Here is a 17,870-nt window from a genome sequence, read left to right as displayed (position 1 = left end):
TATCCCCTACAAGCCAGGGTAGAACTGCCTCTGTGTTCGTCCAAGACTATAAATCTTTCAGGAGTAGGAAACCTCATCTTTCTCCCATGGATTAACTGATGGGCTTGAACTGCTGGCCTTGTGGTTAGCAGCTCCTTGGGCAACCCACTATGCCACCAGGGTTCCTTAAAACAAGTAAAAGGGGCTAACCATCTGGCATTAATTAAGCATACTTGATATTAGCTTTTCCATGCCCACCATCCTGTTACCTACTGATTCACTGGGGGTTGCCTTTCCTCTTGACACATAAATGACATAAAACAGCCTGAGGAATGTCCCACAAATTTGCTGTCCCAGGGTAACTTTAAAAAGTCTACCCAAATAACATCTGCATGAGTCAGGGACAATGAGGGAGACTAGGCAATCGTGTCTGCAGGAAATGTACTTCCGGTGGTGACGGGAAGAGAAGGTTCTTCCTGAAATTTAGAGCTAAGGTTAGCCCAGTGAGGAGGGGTTCAAAAGCCAAATAAATATTTCCATGGGTTTTCCCCGTTGTGGACCAACAGCTTGTACTAACACAGTGCAGAGCCAAGTCCCCAGCCGTCAGAGTAGGCAGGGCACACATTACCGTATCAGCCCTGGCAGAGAGGCCCACCAGCCCCAGCAGGAGCTGCCTGCTGAGTCAGCTAACAAGTTGCTGTCAAGCGGATGCCTGCTCCAGAGGGCCCTGTGTGGGTCAGAGTAGAACTGTGCTCCACGGGGTGTCCAGTGGCTTGCTTCTTTCTGAAGGCCTTTCTTCCAAGCTACATCTGGTAAACTCCTCCTTCCAGGCTTTAGTTAGCAGCTGAGCACATTAGCCTTCTGCACTATGCATGAAATAGGAACGCTAACTGGTAAAGCGTTGAGAAACTCGCTCAGGTAGACAGAGCCACTTAGAAGCTAAGCATTTGGTCAGATTCACCTATGGATGGCACTTCCCCTCTGTGTTCTGATAGATCACGGCAGTGACCCACTCAGTCCAAAATACTGTCACGCTGGGTCCACAACTATTCAATTTCAAAGGGTCACCAGCTGGGGGCAATCTCCACACTCCCTCTCCCAGGGGCTACACCAGGTGTCCTCAAATTTCAGCCTGCGGGCCACATGTAGCCCACCAAGGTGGTTTTGCCCGTTTTGTTTTTTTACTTCAGAATAAGATATGTGCAGTGTGCATAGGAATTTGTTCATAGTTTTTTAAAAAACTATAGTCTGGCCCTACAATGGTCTGAGGGATGGTGAACTGGCCCCCTGTTTAAAAGGGTTGAGGACCCCTGGGCCACACACTTGGTATCTCCTGAACTCTGCACCACAGCCAGCAGTGGATTGACATCCAGACTCCCCAGGGCTCTTGTGCCTCTAGGCCAAGCAAGGCCACCAGGGAGAGAGCGGGGAGAGGAAAGGCAGACCTGTACTGTCCTCCCTCACCAGTCCCTGCCCAACCAGAAAAGGCCTGAAGTCCAGGGCAGTGTGGAATTAGCTCAAATGCAGACACTGACACGGGACCCAACCCCATCGCCCAGCCTGGCTCGTCCTCCTTTGAGAGGGTACTGCTGGGCTGAGAACCCCAAAATACCCACTGCCATTAAGTCAAGTCTGATACACAGCAACGCTCCATGGCACCGGTTCTCAACCGGTGGGTCGCGACCCCTTTGGGGGGGTCAAACGATCCTTTCACATTTCCAATGGTCTTAGGAACCAAGAGACCGTTATTCTATCCATCTTTAGGTGGGTCTTCCCACATGCAAATCCACCCACATACAAGTACCCGGCGTGAAGACTGTGACCCATGCTACACCATGCTTTAAGACAAAATTTCATTGATTTGTCATCAGAAATAAATATTTCACAATATAAAATTACATATTGGTTTTGTGATTAATCACTATGCTTTAATTACGTTCAATTTGTAACAAAATATATTCTGCATGTCAGATATTTACATTATGATTCATAATAGTAGCAAAATTACAGTTATGATGTAGCAATGAAAATAATGTTATGGTTGGGGGTCACCACACCATGAGGAACGGTATTAAAGGGTCACGGCATTAGGAAGGTTGAAAACCACTGCTCTATAGGGTTTCTGAAACTTCCTGGGAGCAGGCAGCCTCATCATCCTCCAAGAGGCTACTGAGCTGGCCGTTAGCAGTTCAAAATGCACCCACAGCACCCCCAGGGTTCTAGAAGCACTTGGGAAATACGAGGGGTGGGAGGAAAGTGGCCACGGAGCTGGAAAGGAGAAACCACTATCTAGCTTTGGGCAAGGTTTCCTAACAAACAAGCAGACTGCATGGGAGGGAGCGCATACCAGGAAACCTCATCAGTAGCTCCCTTTCACCCCACCCACCACCCAGGCTGGTACATGCGTGCACCATACACATTCATGTCACACTCACAGGGCACAAATGCTGGTGCTCTGCATGTACCTCACACACTCACCTCACACACAATCCCACACCAATCACACAGGCAATCCTCCCACCACCTCACCTCCTGCCACATTCACACACCAAAACATCACCCTCCCATGCACATCACACTCCTCGGCTTCCTGCCTTTGCAATTACGTGGCCAAAACCACAAACCTGACTTTCTAGAAACCAGACGGAAGCAGATAACCCATTCCACTATGGTTGCACCTTAAAGGTCATTCAAAGAGATTAAAAGGATAACAAAATACATGAATCAAAATGCTGAATCACAATGCCAGAGAACCAGAGAGGCGCAGAAAGCTTATCCGGCAGGGGAAAATCACAGGGTGTCATAAATGAATACCATCCTTACTTACATAGGGGCCCTGTGGTGTGGTGGGTGTGTGCTGGGCTGCTACTGCAGAGCCAGCAGTTCAAAAACACGAGCCATTCTGTGGGGAAAAGATGAGCTTGACATGTGTGACACCATTATCCAGAGATGATGGCATATGAGGTCTTTCTGTTGAGCAAAGGGTATGGCCAAGCTCCCCTTTATAGGCCCTTCATTCCAAACTGGAATGTTGGTGCCCAGGCCTAAACCTCATCCACCAGCTGGGCTGACAGCCTCTAGAAGCCCAGCAGCCTATCACCATCTCCAAAGGTCAAAACCAAGTCCCTGTCTCAGTCAAAGGAGGATACGGGGTGACCAGTCATTGCCCAGAAATGGGATCCCTATACCTGTAATCCGTAGCTTATCAAGAGATGATGGCAGATGGCAGATCTTCAGTTGGCAGATTGCTAATCATCCGGCCTTATACACAATGACTGTAGTAACTCTCACTGTCAAATGTCATACAGCACCTCCTTTCAAAACATTCTCCGAACCCCCCCGCCCCCACCAAAAAAAAAACAAGCCCACACACTGCCATGGATTCAATTCTGACTCAAAGCAGCACTACGGAGCAGAATGAACTGTTCCCTAGTGGTTGAGAGGCTATAAAGCTTTAATGGGGCCATCAGCCTCATCTTTCTCCCATGGAGTAGCTGGTGGGTTTGAAACGCTGATCTTGTGATTAGTAGTCTAATGTGTCACCAACTGTGCCACCAGGGCTCCTGAAACCTCCCCCACCGAGCATAAAACTCTAAACACCCACTGCTGTCTAGTCAATTCCCACGCACAGTGACCCTCGGGCAGAGTGGAACTGTTCCATAGAGTTGCTGAGACTGTCAATCCCTATGGAAGCTGACTTCCTTCTCCTTCTTCTACGGAGCGACTGGTGGGTTTAAAGCATCAACCTTTGGGTTTGCAGTCTAACAGCTCACAGAGCATAAAGTAGGCATAATAAGATAAAAGAGTTAAAAAAACTGGGCCTAAAGTATTTTTCATGAGCATCTAAAAGGGAAAAAAAACTCTAAAAAGATATAATTGGAGGAGCTGATGCCAGGGGCTTAGGTGGAGAGCAAATGTTTTGAGAATGATGAGGGCAATGAATGTACAAATGTGCTTTACACAATTGATGTATGTATGGCTTATGATACGAGTTGTATGAGCTCCCAATAAAATGACTTTTAAAAAAGAAGAAGTAATTGTACTAGGTTATCAAGAGCTGAGATTATCTGTCAGTCTTATTTGTGGCTTCCTTTTCAGATAAGTCAGGGTGGGGTTGGGGTGGGACCAAACAAATAAAATTCACTGCCATCAGCTGATGCCAACTCCTAGTGACCCTGTAGGACAGGGTGAAATAGCCCCTGTGAGTTTCCACAATTATAAGTCTTCACGGGGAATGGAAAGCCTGGTCTTTCTCCTGAGGAGTGGCTGGTTTTAAACTGCTGACCTTGTGGGTGGCAGCCCAATGTGTAACCACTGCACCACCAGAGCTCCTTTAAGCAGGAGTTAACCACAAATAAGATTCACCAGAGGAACTTCAAATACTTTAATACAATTTCTGGACAACCTCAGCCTCTGTGATTGAAGAATATCTCATGAAGTCTTTTGCTTCTGAAGACCATGATAAACTGATAAAACTGAACTGTAGTGTCTCCAGTAACACGAATCAGAATTATTAAAAGCAGCAAAACATGACAGCTTGAAATTTTCAATATAATTCACTATCTTCCCTTTGGAAACCCTTCTGCTGACACAGTTTCTTTCAGGTGTCTCCAAAGACAAGGAAAATGTCCTAATGTGAATATTTTTAAATGATTGCATCAGACAATTCTGCATCTGATAATGCTGGAGTGGCCAGGATCAGGCTGAGTCTGAGAGTGACCAATGAGTATGAGCTCTGGACAAGGTGTACAAAATAACTTTGAAGCCATGGGAGTGAGCCCCCCAAGAGCAGAGGCTGAAGGGGACTTGGCCCAGGCAGGCCTGAGGAATTGGAAACCACAGATTGCGGCCACCACAGAGTTTGAAAATGAGGGAAATCCCAGTAAAGAGGGAGCCACCGAGGGAGAGCCCAGCCCCCAAATCATGTGTAAACTCCACCTAGGTCCTTGGATGACCCCAGACTGCACGCATGCATGAGAGACGCCAAGACCCACAGATGGTGGCAGCTGGAAGAACAGGGAAGTGGAGATTTTAGCTGCTGCCCACCTCAGGGGAGGCAGATTTAGGAGTGAAGACCAGCCAAGTTAACTGTCTTTAAGAACAAAGATCAGGAATGTACAGATATGCTTTACACAATTGATGTAAGCATGGATTGTGATAAGAGTTGTATGAGTCCCTAATAAAATGGTTTTTTTTAAAAAAGATACCAAAAGAGCTCTAAACAAACAAACAAGAACAAAGATCAACAAGTCTTCAAAAGAGGATAGCAGAACCTTCGGTCTTGGAGACATTGAACCCCCCCCCCCACCACACACACACACACACACACACACACACACACACTAGCCATTGTAAGGGAAATCCACAACGCTTTATTTTCCTGAGGTGAAAGGACCAAAAATACCCAAGCCAGTTGCCACTAAGTCGGTTTCCACTCCTGACAACTCCATGTGTCAGAGAGAGCAGGGCTCCTCTGGTCATCTTTACAGAAGTAAGATCGTCCACAGCACCGCTGGGTGGGCTTGAGCCACCAACCTTTCGCTTAGTAAAACCACTGTCATAGAGTTGATTTTGACTCATATGGAGCACAACCGTTCCTTTGGGCTTTGCAGACTACATATCTATAGGGGAGCTGACACCTTCATCTTTCTCCCATGGAGTGGCTGGTGGATTTGAACTGCTGACCTATAGCTAGCAGCTCAACTCATAACCCACTACACACCACTAGAGCTCCTAGCAGTCCTAGATAGGGTGTCTGAGGCATACATCTTGACCAGAAGAGACTGCCTCGTCTTTCTCCCCTGGAGCAGCTGGTGGGTTTGAAGCAGTCCCAAAAGCCCCATAAAAGACAGAGGTCTGCAAATGGGTACAACATAAAAGCCTTTGATTCTGCTACCTTCCTTATTCTCATCCCTTCTTTGAAAACCTCCCAGTTCTCCAGCCCAAGCCCACAGCAATGTGCCATATGGGGCTCTTCTTACAAAAAAGGACAAAGAGGACCAGAGCCTTTAGCAGATGGCAAAGAAGAGGCCTTCTCCAAGTTCCTGGCTCCCAGTTCACAACCCTCCCCTCTGCATTCCTGGCAGCTCTTTCCCTTCAGGTCCCAGGCCCTGTCCGGGCTCTATTCCATCAATGTACCCACCTTCTTATATCCCTCTGTCTCCAGTCCACACTGTACTCCTTCCCTGCAAATACGCAAGCATAAGAAAGGCTGAACCTCAGCATCTATCTGGAAAACACCATTTGTGGCATGCCCCACTGTTCTCTGACCTAATCCCTTCCACAGACTGAGAGTAGAGGGGTTCAAAGGCTAGACAGAAACTTAAGAGATCACATCCAATGTATTTTACAAAAGAGAGATTAAAGAAGAATGTATGAAACAGAGAATCCAGGCAGTTGCCCTGCCAGCGCTTAATAAATGTTTGCTATTATGAGTTATAAAAAGAACAGATTAGACACAGAGGAAGCAAAAAGGAAAAGACAGGAACTAAAGGACCAGAGGATACAGACATAGAAAGAGGCAAGGATCTTCCTCTAGAGCCAACACCCAGAATTCAGACTTCTAGTGTCCTGAGCCCTGGCGGCATAATGATTATGCAGTGAGCTAATAAGCATAAAGTTACTAGTTTGAAACCACCAGCTGCTCTGAGGGAGAAAGCTTTCTACCCATACAAAGTTACAGTTTTGGAAACCCACAAGGGCAGCGCTATCCTAGCCTATGTGTAGAAATTGACTTGATGGCAGTGAGTTCAGAGTTTGAATTTATTATAGTAGCACATCACAAGTCACCTGTATACCAAAGTCTTGAGTCTTTGAGTCTTCCCAAATCCACATTCCTCTTCACATAGGCCAGCCTGCCAGATGTCTTACTCAGCATGCTGAATGGCTAAGCATGGGGGAAGAAGACAGCCCAGCAGAATGATGGTGACATGTACATATGTAAATATATTTATGATTATAGGGGAAATAGACCTAGGTGCATATATTTATAGGTTCTGTAGTAGGGTAGCAGGTGGACATTGGGCCTCCTCGTGCACACTCCCTCAATACAATAGCACCTTGCTCAGCTAAACGGTCATTTCATGATACCCACCTTCCCGACGTGATCGCTGAAGACAGGCGTGTGCATAAGCAAATGTGGTGAAGAAAGCTGATGGTGCCCAGCTATCAAAAAGATATAGTGTCTGGGGTCTTAAAGGCTTGAAGGCAAACAAGCGGCAATCTAGCTCAGAAGCAACAAAGCCCACAGGGAAGAAGCACACAAGCCTAAGTGGACACAAGGTGTTGAAGGATCGGGTAGGAGACACCAAAGAACAAAAACCATCATTGTGTGATCACCTTCCCCACATAAACGCTGAAGACGAATGTGTGCATAGGTAAGTGTGGTGAAGAAGGCTGATGGTGGCCGGCTATTGAGAGATATAGCATCTGGGGACTTAAAGGATAAAAGTAAACAAGCAGCCATCTAGCCCAGAAGCAACAAAGCCCACATGGAAGCAGCACACCAACATGTGTGATCATGAAGGGCCGAGGGGATCAGGTTACAAACAACAAAGTAGGGGGGGGGAATCATATAATCATGAATGAGGGGAGCGCATGATGGGGACCCAACACCCATCTGTAGACAACTAGACATCCCTTGCAGAGGGGTAGTGGGGAGGAGATGAGTCACTCAGGGTTCAGTGTAGCAATAATGAAACTCACAACCTTCCTCTAGTTCTTAAACGCTTCCTCCCCTCCATCTATCATGATCCCAATCTACCTTGCAAACCTGGTTAGATCAGAAGATGAACAGCGGTACAGTTGGGATCTGGAAACACAAGGAATCTAAGACAGATGAACCCCTCAGGACCAATGGTGAGAGTGGCGATACCAGGAGGGAAGCAGGGGCTTGAAAGGGGGAACCATTCTCGGGGATCTACATGTAACCTCCTCTCTGGGGGATGGGCAACAGGAAAGTGGGTGAAGGTAGATGCCGGGCAGTGTAAGATAAGATAAAATAATAATTTATAAATTATTAAGGGTTCATGAGGGAGGGGGGAGCAGGGAAGGAGGGGGAGGTAAAAAAGGAAAAGAACCCAAGCAGAAGGCGAATATTGAGAATGATGAGGGCAACGAATGCATCGGGGTGCTTTACTCAACTCATGTGTGTGTGTGGATTATGATAAGAGTTGTATGAGCCCCGATAAGATATTTTTTACAAAGAATGATGACACGCAGCTGCTGGCTGCAAGTGAAGCCACTTGAAGCACCGCGGGACGAAGGTCTGAGAGCACAGCCTTCAAGATGAATTGCACCTCTACATGAAACAAAAACCCTCACACCTGGGCCAGCATCAAGGGAAACAGAAGACAGACTGAAGTTGTCAGTGATTTCATTTCACTTGGATGCACAATCAACGCCCTCAGAAGCAGTAGTCAGGAATGCAAATAACATACTGCAGTGACCAAATCTGCTGCCAAAGTTTGCTAAATGTTAAAAAGTAAATACATCACATTGAGGACTAAGGTGCACGTGACCCCTGCCATAGTATTTTCAATCACTTCATATGCATGTGGGGAGGAAAGGGGAGGAACTGATCACAATGATCGACACAAACCCCCCCCCCCTGCTCCACACACACACACACACACACACACACACACACACACACACACACACTGGGGGATGAGCAACAGAAACCATGGGTGAAGGGAGACCATGGTTGGTGTAAGATATGAAAACAATACTAATTTATGATTTATCAAGGGGTCACGAGAGGGAGGGGGGAAGTGGGAAGGGGAAAAGGGAAGAGAGGGGAAAGAAGACCTGATACCAAAGACTCAAATAGAAAATAAATGTTTAGAAAATAATGATGGCAACATATGTACAAATATGCTTGGTACAATTAATTGATTGTTATAAAAGCTGTAAGAGCACCCAATAAAATGATCTTTGAATGATTTTTTAAAACATCAAAAAAATAATACTTGCAGGCCACCAGGGCTCTGTATGCTCTATCTGCTGACTGCACAGGAGAAAACTGGAGCCCACAGAAGTGAAGTGAGTAGTCCAAGGACACAGTTCATGGCAGCACCAGCGGTGAGGAGCATTCCCCGGCCCCGACCCCCAGTCCAAAGGGAAAGGCCTCCCTGGCCTGCAGACGCTGGCACACAGCTGAGTGCCCCGCTGAGCGGGATTATGAACGTGGCCTGGGTGAAAGTTCTCGCCTCATTTAGCACAGAACAAAGCAGCATTAACGGCGCAGCAGTAGCAGCCCCAGATTCCAGGGCGCACACTCAGCAAATGACCTTCTACGAAATGCTCGGGTGGGGAAGGAGCACATGGCCTCCGGGTGTCCCAGTCCCCGTGGGGGGAGCTGGAGCTGCTCTGTGCTCTCCGGTGCTGAGGTGTGAGGCAGGAACAGGGCTTTGAAAGTGGCCATGTGGTCATAAGCCAGCGTCCTTGAAGCCTCAGTGCAAGCATTCCCTCAACAGAGACGGACACACACATACACACACACACACACACACACATTCCAGAAAAGCTTCCGAAATGCTTAAGATGCAGCTGCATACCACGTCTTTATTTATTTCTTGTCTATGAGGAATGAGGCACTTCTATTTCTTCCCCTCTCCCAACCCATCTGGAAAAGGAAGTACTATTTGAAGGCCATCTCATGCTACTGTGTCACTACTGAGGAGGGGCTCTGCGGAGGCTGGTGAATGTGCTGGAGATCACAGCGGACTTCTTGCTCCTGGACATGAAGGGGCTGGGCGCAAAGTAATTCTGGTGACTTGCCTTTATGCTAATGCTGTGCGATTCTCTGAAAGGGACAGAGGGTAAGAGTGAAGCGGTGAGCATGCTCACAGGCAGGATGGCTCTTTGGGCTCTTTTAGTCCCCATTAGTAAAGCTTAGATGGCCTGAATGCTGTTCTCTCTTAGGAGGATCCGAGCAGTGCAGCAAAGAAGGGAACAAAGCAGCTAGACTGAGAAGCTGTTCTGGCCTTTCAACAGGTCCAGTGAAAGCCTGGCTCTATGACTAAGATCTCTGGAGTGTATCACAGAGGCAGCACAGAGCAGCGTGCCACGTACGGAGTCCCAGGTCCCCACTGGGATGCTGACTGACCAGGGGGTTACCCTACCTTTGGAAAAAAGGAAAGAAAGGGAGAAAGGTCAACGCAGAGTGAGAAAAGAGAAACACTGACAAAAATCTGCTCATAATTAAATTATCACCTGTCAAAGGACCGACTGTGTGAACCAGGAGAGGAAAGTGGCCCGAGAGAGCCCCTGGGTGAGGCGGAAGAGAGGAACAAAGAATTATATGAGATCAGACCCAATAGCAGGGGGTTAGCAACCTTAAAGGTCCTTTGACCCAACTCTTCATTTCACAGAGGGGAAAGCTAGCCAGTTAGTGAGAGGCAGAATCTCTGTGGATCTCTCCAGGACACACAGCTGCTGCATAGGGATTCCAGCCGGGACACACCCAAGCCAGTGCCCCAGGAAGGCCAGCATCACTATACTCGGGGTCCCTGGGTGTTGCAAGAGGCAAAGAGCATGCCCGCTAACCAAAAGGGAGGAGACAAGTCTCCCACGGAGAGAAGCCTGGCATTGTTGACCAAAACTCAATCGCTCAAACCCTATGGCGCCCAGCTCTCCTCAGCGGACACATATGGGGTTGCCCTGACTGAGAACTGGGTCAGTGGCCATTGGTTTTGCTACATTAAACTCCAGTTGAGCTGGATGAGCGTATCTGTGCATGGACAACTGAAGGTCAGGAGGTCAAGAACAAACTCATGAAAAGTTTCAGGGTACTGGGATTTATAGGAAAAGGTCAAGGGATCACCATTTTGAATGTCCTTGGAGATTGAGACTGAGGAATACTCACTAATGAAATGGATCATTAACTTGAAAGGAAGGGAGACTCTCACCACTGGGGGAGACCAGGCATCTGAAGGAATACAGAGATGCATAGGCCGCAGGGTGAAAGGAGACAGGGTCCTCTCATCTTCACACAAAGATCAACTGTGTTCAGCTTTGTACAACACCGACATTCCCTACCTGCTGAATTTCACGTACTGACACTCCCTACCAATTCCCTGTCTCACCCATAAGATAGAGCTAGGATTTTCACTGCCTATGTGTCAGGATGTAGGTAAGAGTCAAAAGTTAGAGAATACAGATGAACGTTTTTATCGTCTGTAAATACTATACAATCATAAAGGTGATATTCCTTGTCTTCCTGGAGCATTGTCCTCTTTTATAAAGAGTTACCCATATGAGATCCAACTGACAACAATTTAGAAAGTTAGATGGGAAGCTTAGGGGGTTGTGAGTTTAGGTAAATCAGGGAGAACAAGACTGCTGTCCAGCTTGAGGAGGGTCCTCAATGTTACAGAATTATACATGTAGAAACTGCTGAATGACTATATCGTATTGTAAAAAATAAAATATTAAAAAGAGAATTACATGACTACGATGAGTGTGCGGGTAAGGTCGTGAGGAGTCCTAGCTTTACGATAGCCCCTTCTGGGACTCTGCTAGACTGAATAGAGTAAACAGAACAAAGTCATGCAAAATGCCAGAGTCCAGTGGGAGGGCAGTAGGGAGAAATGAGTCTCAACAGACTGAAGCAGGAGTGAAGAATAAAGGGGCGATGACATCAGCAAAACATGTCCCCAGGAACCAGGCCGCACAGACCACAGACAAACACCCCCATTCAGCACCCCCAGAAGGTGATGGTTAATCATGCTACTGATTGCTGGACTGTGGGAAATTATCACGGAGGGACATATGACTAGGACTCAATTCCATAACATAATAGAGGGAGTCTGGAGAGTTAGTATTCCACGATAGGAAAGCCACCACTTGGGTAAGTTAAAGTCCAAGTACATTATCCTGCACTAAATATCATTCCCACAGATTCTCCCCTAACAGTTATGCTCCCTTAAAGTGAGCACATGGTTGATTCTGTCTCCTTGTAGAAGCAAACATTCCTATTTGCTCTATCTCTTCCCGCTGCAGCATCCAACCCCTCTCATACCTTCCCCCAATAGTAGATGGTCATAGGGGGCTTTATCCCCTGAGCCTGGATTCTAAATGTTTGCCATAAGCTTGAATTTTTGGTTTGGCTACATTAATAATGTCATTAATTTTGCTTTGACAGTTTTCAATGTGTAGAAAATAACCATGTTGCCCCTATAGCTCTTTTGAATTTAATACATAAAACAAAACAAAAGGGAGAACTGTGGGATACAGAAAGGTTTTTCCCCAGGTTGTCACCTGCATGCTAGCTCATTGTTGAGTCAGTTACCCAGAGGTTTTATCCCGGATAACATATAGAGCAATTCGACTCTAGTCCAGTGGTTCTCAACCTTCCTAAGGTGCCGTGACTCTTTAATACAGTTCCTCATGTTGTGATGACCCCAAATCATAAAATTATTTTTGTTGCTACTTCATAACTGTAATTTTGCTACTGTTATGAATCGTAATGTAAATATCTAGTATGCCAGATGCATTTCCATTGTTGCAAATTGAACATAATTAAAGCATAGTGATTAATCACAAAAACAATATGTAATTATATATGTAATTAAATATTTATTTCTAATGACAAATAAATGAAATTTTGTCTTGAAGCATGGTCTAGTGTAAATAACAGCCTTCACACTGGGTACTCCTGTGTGGGTGTATGTGCATGTGGGCAGACCTGTCTGGAGACAGATAAAGGAGTGGTGTCTCAGTTCCTAAGACCATCAGAACTATGTTTTCTGATGTTCCAACCCTTGTGAAAGGGTCATTCAACCCCCAAAGGGGTCGAGACTCACAGGTTGAGAACCACTGGTCTATTGTCTGGTCCCACCCTAGTTGGGACTCACACCCTACTGATAAGGATAGTGGTTGTCTCCCTGAAGGAGAGCCCAGAGAAAAGGTCAAACCCACTCAAGGAAGACCAGAGTTAGACTGCCATCTTGAATCTAGGATCTGCCCATCTTGTCACATGTGGACCCCTAGGCTCTCCCCTTCCCATTGCATGTATGCCCCTAAATCATCCCCCTCCCATTGCTTGTATTGCCTATGGTTCAACCCCTTCCTGTGACATATGTGGTTACCTGTAATCAGGGGGGCTTGCACACCCCTAAGCATATATAAGCCTTGGTCAGAAATATATTTCTCTCTCTCCTCCTGCTCTCTGTGCAGACCTGGCTGCTGAGATCATGGTCATCCAGGAGGTGAGCGTGCTACCATAAAGTCTGTCTGACTCCTTTATTGTATCTTCTCTCCTACCTTTCCTATCTTCTATGACTGTACTATGATCCGTATGTATTCAAGCTGTACAGGGGTGCCTATGGACCCCACAGATGTTAGATGCTGGAATACTCCGACACTGGACCTCACAGTTGAAGATAAATTTCCCTCCTTACTGAACAAGCTGTAATCAGAAAAACCCTCTATTTGAGGATGAAGGTCTCCTCCAAGTATAGCCATGGATCATTTATCAACATCACTGATAAATAAAACCCCACAGATGTGTAAAATGGTCAGGTAACTTCCATGTGCCACACTTAAGGTCCAGAGTCCCCACCCCCATCCCATTTTAAACCCTCTTGACTAAAAATCTTCCAAAAATATATGACATACCTCTCTAAAAATTCAGACCCTATAATTTAAAATTAAATGATAAACTACATATAAGTGATGACATAAGAAATGGCTACACAGTATTATTATGTCATTTGAGTTCTTATATTGATTTTTAAGGACTTTTACATTACTTGTTATGCTATTAAGCAGCAATTAATGATAACCATTTACTATATGAGAGGGCTTCAAAATTCTAGTAGAAAAATATAACTGCATGACAATGAAATTTTTTCACAAACATTTTGAAGCTCCCTCATAATGTCTGTCTTGTATTAAACAAAAAACTGCTATTGAATTCAGTAACATACCAAAAATAAATTCAAAATTACATGCCGAAAGCATGTAGGATTTATCCTAAGAATACAAGTTTGGCTCAATAAATGAGAATCAATGGCAGGGGTGGCTGGATTATACAAGAATTATGGCAAGAGTGATTGGGGTGGGAAATGGGAAACTAATAATCAGAGGCACAATGTGGGGAGCAGAGAACGGGAAGAGAGTAGATTCGGATGAACCCGTTAGTCTCATACATTAAGGAGCCTGGCAGGTTGTGCTTCTCGGGTAGAGGGAGGCCTGCACCCTTGTGAGTTGGAGGTGAGTCCTAATCACATTCTCATATTGTTCACCACTACATCCTCCCAGAACAGTGCTACCTTCAGGTGACCTCTTACAAGCACATGGCTGATTTGCTGTCTACCTCGCAGCTGTAACTATAGGAGCAGACAAGAACGCTTGCTCTCTAGGCTCTGAGGGCGGCCCCTCCCCCTTTAACTGCTCCTCCAATGTACTCAGGGACCTTTAGGGTTAGAGTACAGACTGCTTTGTTATGTGGCTACCTGTTATTAGGGGGTCTCGCACGTCCGTAAGTGTATCTAGACCTTGGTTGGAAATATATTCTGTCTCTCTCTCTCTACGCTGATACGGCTTCTGAAGTCATGAAGGTCGTGGAGATGAGCATTTGCATGCTTTACCTTGTCTAATGTCTCTTTCATTTTACCCCTCAATTACCCATCTGCCCCTTGGGCCATTTGATTGTGAAGGCTGGTACCCCACAGTGCAAGTATGGGGAAAAAAAAGTTCTAAAATGTATTGTGGTGATGACTGTACAGTTTTTTCTAATAGGTCTAAGTCATTGTATGTGAATGAAATGTCAGTAACACTGATACAATTTTTTAAGAGTTGACAAGAATATGGAGAAATTCAAACTATCATAGAGTGCTGATGGAATTATAAAATGATACAACCACTTTGGAAAACAATTTAGCAGTTCCTCAAACAGTTTAACATGGACTTATCATGATCTAGCAATTCCATTTCTTCAAGAGAAATGAAAGTATATGCTCACGCAAAAACTTGTATGTGAATGTTCATAGCATTATCCATAATAGACCAAGAATAAAAACCAAACTATTGAACAACTGAAGAGTAAACAAAACATGGTATGTCCATACTTCTTATGATTGTTAGGTACTGCTCAGTGCATTCCAATTCATGGTGACCCACGAGTGCAGAGTAGACTGTTCCATAGTGGTCTCAGAGCTGGGACCTCTCACAAACAGATCACAAGGTCTGTCTGCCGGGGCACCTCTGTGTGAGTTTGAACGGCCAAAGTTTCAGTCAGTAGTCGAACTCTTAACTCTTTGCAACCCCAGGGACTCTGTGTGCCCATATGACAAAATACTATTTGGCAAGAAAAAGGAATGAAGTTCTGATATGTGTTGCAATATTGATGAACCTCAAGAAATGATGCCGAGTGAACAAAAGCAGACACAAAAGGCCACCTAGTGCATGGCTTCTATGAAAAATTTGAGAATAATAGGAAAGTATAAGAGATTTGGGGTTATTCTACTTTACAAATCTAGCTAGACCAGAGGATGTACACTGGTACAGATAGGAACTGGAAACAGGGAATCCAGTTGCGATACCTGGAGGGTGGAGGGAAGGTTGGGTAGAAAGGGGGAACCAATTACAAGGATCGACATATAACCTCCTCCCTGGGGGGATGGACAAGAGAAAAGTAGATGAAGGGAGACGTCGGACAGTGTAAAACATGACAAAATAATAATAATTTATAAATTATCAAGGGTTCATGTAGGAGGGATGGGGAGGGAGGGGGAAAATGAGCTGATATCAAGGGCTCAAGTAGAAAGCAAATGTTTTGAGAATGATGATGGCAACAAATGTACAAATGTGCTTGACACAATGGATGGATGGATGGATGGATGGTGATAAGAGTCGTACGAGCCCCCAGTAAAATACTTTTTTAAAAAGAGATTCGTGGTTGCCAGAAGGCTGAGTGACGGTTAATGACTATGGGGTTTCTTTATGGTTGACTTAACTAGTCTACAAGTGAATAATAGTGATGATTTACAACTTTGTGAAAAGTCACTGAACTGTACACCTTAAAAGGAAGAATTTTATGAGCTATATCACAATAAGCTGCTGTTTAAAAATCACCATCCCCCTTTAAGTTTGTCGTGGGCTGGAATAGAACTGCTCCTAGCAAGTTGGATGTGGAGTGAACATCTCAGGTGCTCGCCTTCCCATCAAGGCTGGGAGTGGCAGCATCCTTTTACAGCTCCTCTTTGGATTTCTGCATTGTTGGCTATTGTCGAGACTTTTTAGTTCATTACATGAATTCACCTTTGAGGAAAACGAGAAGGAGAGCGAGTTTACTTCTTCTAGAAGAAACACTGGCCTCCTCCAAAGAATATTATTTTTCCCCTGCATTTTAAAAGTATAGCAATCCCATTTCATATTCCTACTCCCCAATGCAGTAAGATGGGACAGAGGCTCACAAAATAGATTCTTTCTGCACCCTGCTGAAGCTTCCATTTCTGGGCCTGCCTGGGTGAGCTGAGTTCACAGCAATGATCCTAAAACACAAACAGTACCAATCTTCCAGACAGAAATGTATTTTTAACAATTATATATTGCACCTGTGTCACTTTATATTTTAAATGCCAAGTATCCAAAGGCTGTGATTGAAAGGAAAAAGAAAAAAGCCATGTCTTGCTGAGACGAAGAGCTAGGATTTCAGGCTGGAAGGGACCTTATATAAACATCACACTGTCCTAACACTCGTTCCTCCCTCCACACTCACACACAAAAATGTGACTTTTAATAACTTCCCTAAGGAGGCCTGGTGGTACTGTGGATTAAGTGTTGGGCTACTAACCCCAAGGTAAGCTGTTCAAACCCATCGGAAAAAGATGAGACTGTCTGCTCTCATAAGATTCACGGCATTCGAGCCCATTTAGGTCAGTATGAATCAGAACTGACTCATCACTCTAGCACCCTTGGGTCCTCTCATCTGTGCATTCTTTTTAAATCACTTGATTGGGGGCTCTTACAGCTCTTACCACAATCCATACACCCATTCATGGTGTCAAGCACATTCGTACATATGTTGCCATCATCGTTTTCAAAACATTTTCTTTCTACTTGAGCCCTTGGTATCAGCTCCTTATTTTTTTCCCTCCATCCCCCCGCCCTTCCACCCTCACGAATCCTTGATAATTTATAAATTATTATTTTTTCAGCTCTTCTTATTTTTAGCATTCAAAAGACATTTTCTATAAGGCATCACTATTCTGAGGTGCCACTGAGCAGGCTCTGACTTCCAGTGACCCGATGTACGAAATACGCCAGAAGTAAATCCTGCCGGGCCCTGCAGCCTTCTGCGATTGCAGCCATGTTTGAGCCCATCGTTGTCGTCACTGCCACTCACTGTCAATGACACGGTGACAGTCTAGCTCACCGAGGGCCTTCCTCCTTTCTGATGACCTTCCACTTTACCAAGCACAATGTCCTTTGAGAATTGGTCCCTATTGATAAGATGTCCAAAGTATGCACTATGAAGTCTCACTGCCCTCGCGTCTAAGCAGCATTCGAGCGGTCCCTATTCCCAAAGCAGGCTCATCCATTCTTCTACACACCATGGCATATTCAGTATTCTTCACCAACACCATCATTCAGTTTCATAAGGTATTGTTCAGTCTTCCTGATTCAATGTCCAGCTTTCACATGCATATAAGGCAATTAAAAACACTATGGCGTGGGTGGGTACACCTTAATCCTCAAGGTGGCATCTTTGCTTTTTGACACGTTAAAGGGTCTTGTACCGTGGAATTATCCAATACAATGTCATTTGATTTCCTGAGTGCTGCTTTCATTAGAATTTGATCGTGGATCCAAGTAAAATGAAATTCTTGACAACTTGAATATTTCCTGTGTTTATTGTGTGATGTTGCTAATTAGTCCAGTTT

At 45.2% G+C, this 17,870-nt stretch overlaps 1 protein-coding gene across 3 annotated transcripts in view; it reads right to left on the bottom strand.

Moving 5' to 3' along the window:
• The window catches only part of LOC142462324 (carboxyl-terminal PDZ ligand of neuronal nitric oxide synthase protein), a 384,106-nt gene that overhangs the window by 273,914 nt on the left and 92,322 nt on the right, over positions 1 to 17,870 (bottom strand). The gene's annotated exons all lie outside the window — the stretch shown is intronic.

The sequence above is a fragment of the Tenrec ecaudatus genome, chromosome 1 (genome assembly GCF_050624435.1).
Source record: "Tenrec ecaudatus isolate mTenEca1 chromosome 1, mTenEca1.hap1, whole genome shotgun sequence".
Classification (NCBI taxonomy): domain Eukaryota; kingdom Metazoa; phylum Chordata; class Mammalia; order Afrosoricida; family Tenrecidae; genus Tenrec; species Tenrec ecaudatus.
The sequence above is the reverse complement of the archived record's forward strand: the minus strand, read 5'-3'. Positions and strand labels throughout refer to the sequence as shown.